General features: G+C 46.2%; 1 pseudogene; it reads left to right on the forward strand.

Moving 5' to 3' along the window:
• The first annotated feature begins 3,177 nt into the window (after positions 1 to 3,177).
• Positions 3,178 to 4,165, forward strand: LOC119049773 (60S ribosomal protein L23a-like; annotated as a pseudogene).
• Positions 4,166 to 4,701: the final 536 nt, after the last annotated feature.

Raw genomic sequence — 4,701 nt, forward strand, 5'->3', positions numbered from 1 at the left:
TTGAATTTTAAAACTAAATAACAGCAGAAGGAAGTAGAAAGAACTTCAACAACTCTCCACTTGGTATTGTTAACCAGAGGGGGGCAGTGCAGGGAACGCCACCATGGAGAACATGTGTTGGGAACAACAGTAGCGTCACAAAGGCTTCCTGATGTTTGCGTGCTGTTTATAGACATCAGCATGCTAATGACCCGAATCAGTGATGTGTACATGGTAAAGCATCAATCACTGGCTTGCTTCCCCCACAGAAACAGTTTCGCGCCAATTATTTATTGCTGTGTACAAACTATGCCAAAACTAAGGGACTTAAGACAACCCTTGCATTTTGTTCAGAATTGTGTGTCTGGAATTCAGGAAGGACCATAACCAGACGGATCTGCTCCCACCCACGTGGCTTTGTCTTGGGCACCTGGCCCTGAGGACTCATTTCCAAGGCCACGCCTTGCTGTTCTCTGGTGTACCTACGCGTCTGTCCGGTCTCTCTTGCACACCCTCACTCACAAGCACATACACGCGCATATCTCCGCATGGCCCACGTGCCTCGGGCGGCCTCAGGCCACTCAGCTTCCTTCCACGGTGGCCAGAGCTGCACAGGTCGCATGTTCCGCTCGGCCTGGGCTCAAAGCTGGTGTGATGTCGCTTCCGGAGTATGTTTTTGGTCAAAGCAATCGCAGGGCCCCTCTCGTCTCGCCGGAAGGTGGGAAGTCCAAGAACCTGGGGCCACAGTGAGCCCATTATGTATCTTTAAGGCAGTGGTTCTTGAGCAAAACAAATTTGTCCCTACCAGACAGTGAGAAATAGCTGGAGACATTTTTTTTTCAAAGATTTTGTTTTCAGACAGAGAGGAAGGGAGGGAGAAAGAGGAGGAGGGAAACATCAATGTGTGGTTGCCTCTACATGCCCGCTAATAAGGACCTGGCCCACAACCCAGGCAGGTGCCCTGACAGGGAATCAAACTGGTGACCCTGTGGTTTGCAGGCCAGCGCTCAAGTGACTGAGCACCACCAGCCAGGGCCTAAGACAATTCTGTTCATCCCAGCTGCTGGCGTTACTGGCATCGTGTGGGCAGAGGATGAAGATGTTATGTAACACCCTGCAACTCACAGGATCCTACGGCAACAACTAAGAATCATGTGGCCCTAGATGCCAGCAGCGCGAGGCTGAGAGTCACCCCTGTCAGGTGCTGCTCCGCTGCAGAGGTGAGGAGCGACTGCCACACATCCCGTTGCTCCACACACCCCCGCGAGCTCCAGGTCGGGCCTCAGAACAGAGAGAGAATCCGCACGAGAGGCAGCATGATTCAGGCGTTCTAATTCAGCACACACACTGAGTGCCGGTGTGTACAAGGTTCAGTAGGAAACCTGAGATCAGTAAGACCCGGACGCCTGGCAGCAGGCACAGTCCAGTGGTTTGGGGGGCGGGCAGAGCAGCAGGACAGGTGTGTGAGTCCCCTGGGGTACAAAGAGGAGTGGAAGAAAAGCCTGAGAGATTGTAAGCTCCGTGGTTCAGGAACTTGCCCTGATTTCCTCTCTCTTTCCAACACCTTAAGGACAGATTACGGTGAGTCAGTAAACATTTATCGTATGAAAAGGGAGCAGAGTCCTGATATAAGGAGTCAAGTCTGAGAAAATACCCAAAGGAGCCCCTTGTTGAAAAGGCCAATGCCCTGAGTGTCACACGGTAGGAGGGCCTCCAAGGTGTCATCGTCTTCCCAAGCACAGAAACACTCCATTTGTCCTGGTGTCCTCTAAAAGTAGGTTCAGAACAGGTTAGGGGTGGGGGACAGGAGTTTGGGTCCTCAGGGTGAAGATAGGAACTGTGAAGTCCATGGATCCTCTTGGTCTGTCCCTTGTGTAGCCACTGGGCTCTTTTTCCACAGGGCTCAGCAGTTCCCCACTCAGAGGGGGGCAACAAGGAAGGGCCAGGGTGGTGGGGCCGAGGGGAAGGGAAAAGAGGAGAGCACTCCAGGAGAACATCCAAAATGGGGTGGCCCAGATTAGCAGGGAAGTGGCTTCAGATCTGCGGAGAGGCTGAAACCCCGAGGCCTCAATCCTGGGGACAAAGAGCCCCATTTGTGTCATCTGCTCTTGGGACAGGGTCTGTGGGGGGGGGCACCTGAAGGGGGACACCCCTTTCTTCTGGGTGAGGAAGCCCCATGTCTGCTGCTGGCAGGACAGCGGGCTCAACAAGGGAAGCACAGACAGACTTTCAAAGTGCAAAGAAGGATGGAGTTGCCACTAAATCCAGAACCTGGGTAGGGAAACTTCGATTCTTATTTTCTTATACTAAGTTGGTTAAAATTTTCATCATAAAAAGTAAAACCACATAATTGCCAGAGGAAAATGGAGATGAATGTTCCTGTATCTTTGTGGGAAAGGGCTTTCTGGTTCTGATACAAAAGGCAGGACCTAGAGAGAACACAACTGAAAGGCTGAATACCTAAAACATTTTTAAAAGCAAAGGTATCCCCTGTGCCCAAAATCCGAAAGTCATTTTAATTTAAAAATTAAAATGCAAACTAGAAAAAGTCCACAAATGATATGCTATATAGGTGATTGATATGCTTAATACATTTTTAAAACTATTAGAAATATAGATAATATCCTGATAAAAATGTAGATAAAGGACATGAATAGACTAATTACAAAAGAATTTCCAATTAATATATTAAAAAATGTTCTTCACTAATACAAGTAAAAACCAAAATGCAATAAATATCCTTAAAATTGGCACAGAAAAAGAAAATACAAATTGTTAGATTTTTCTGAGAGCAATTGGGCAAAGACTTTAATATTCAACACTTTGGTCCAAAGATAATGGACCAGGGATGTTTATCATGCTTTTTATAATGAGAAGAAAGTTATAAGCAACCTAAATACCCATCAACTGATAATAACTTGAGTAAATTATGAACAATATGAGTCATGTAATGATATTTTCATTAATAATGATGGCACATGTATATTTACCAATATGAAAGATGTTTGTGGTATATTCACTGAGCAGAGCAGGGTACAGAAAAGTCGCTATAATATGATGTTTAGTTTCTGAACTGATGATTGGAACAAAGGCTATAAAGTCAGAAATGTCCAGAAACTTAACTGTCATTTTCTCTGATTGGTGAGTGAGACTGTGAGTGAAAATTACTGAATTAAACTTTCTCGCTTTCTCACAAAGATGGCGCCCAAAGTGAAGAAGGAAGCCCCTGCCCCTCCCGAAGCCGAAGCCGAGGCACAAAGGCTTTGAAGGCAAAGAAAGCGGTGCTGAAAGATGTCCACAGCCACAAAAGAAAGAAGATCTGCACATCACCCACCTTCTGAAGGCCTAAGACACTGCGGCTCCCAAGGCAGCCTAAACATCCTCGGAAGAGCGCCCCCAGGAGAAACGAGCTGGACCACTACCCCATCATCAAGGTCCCCCTGACTGCTGAGTCAGCCTGAAGACGACAGAAGACTGCAGCACACTTGGGTTCATTGTGGATGTCGAGGCCAACGAACACTAGATCCAACAGGCTGTGAAGAAGCTCTGTGACATTGACATGGCCAAGGTCAACATCCTGAGCAGGCCAGATGGGGAGAAGAAGGTGCACCTTCACTGGCTCCAGACTGTGATGCTGCAGATGCTGCCACCAAATTTGGGGTCAACGAAACTGAATCCAGCTGGCTAATTCTAAATACTAAAATTTTATCTAAACATAAATAAATAAATAAATGCTCCCCAATGAATGTTATTTATGTAATCCCGATGACAGTCCAGGAGACACATTTCGAGATTCTGAGCACAGAAGGAAAGCAAACAGCAGCTAGGAAAGCGGGACTGTGCAAGGGCAGAAAACCTTTTCCTTCTGCCCTTCTGGAGTCTAAGATGGGATTCCTGTTATAACAGACAGATGAGCAAGAGAAAAGCCAACTACGTATCTCACGTAAACATTGGGAGATACACAGGGAAGAATAACTCAAAGAGGTGGCCAGAACACGGGCTTTATTTCCATCTTCAGCTAAATCAAAAGAAGCAGGGGGGGGGGGGCAAGTTCTGGGAAGGGGACCAGGAACCGCTTGGTGATGGAGGGTGAGGTCGTTCTACAGCCTTACATCACTACCCTCTCACTGGTCATATCTCCTCGTGGTTCAGAGACCTCCTTCTCTTCCTGATCCAGAGAAGGTGACACCTTTCCAGATGAAGAGTGTCTTCATACATGTAAATTTTTCTTGCAAAAGAGCAACTTACACTGTCATCAAAGCTTTTCCTCTGTCTACTACTGTATCTTTAAAAGTCATTTCAAGACCAGCCTTATGGCAAAGAGGCCTGTTTGGGATGGTGCATTCTGGTCTCCTACACCTGTTATTCCTTTAATAAGCCAAGCTTTAGGCTCCGCATAATGTATCCACAGCACATGGATTCCCAGCCACAGAAACACGTCATTACAGAGGAGTGATGACATTGATAACTTTTCACATTAGTTGAGCTAAAACCACTTCTCTCAAGGTCAACATTTGGTCTAGGACATCTAAGTCATTTGTTGATCTTAATTTTTTGTACACTCAGTTAATGCACAAAGAAACTGTCCATCATGGTCTCCAAGGACATTCTAGAAGGAAGGTAAAACAACAGAAAATTTTCTATTTTGTCTCCAGAGGGTATTTCGTTGAATATTTTAATTTGAAAAATTCTCCAACTTATTTGTCATTGTTTATGGTGCCG

Source organism: Artibeus jamaicensis, unplaced genomic scaffold (assembly GCF_021234435.1).
Source record: "Artibeus jamaicensis isolate MK-2021 breed Jamaican fruit bat unplaced genomic scaffold, CSHL_Jam_final contig_354, whole genome shotgun sequence".
In the NCBI taxonomy this organism is placed as follows: domain Eukaryota; kingdom Metazoa; phylum Chordata; class Mammalia; order Chiroptera; family Phyllostomidae; genus Artibeus; species Artibeus jamaicensis.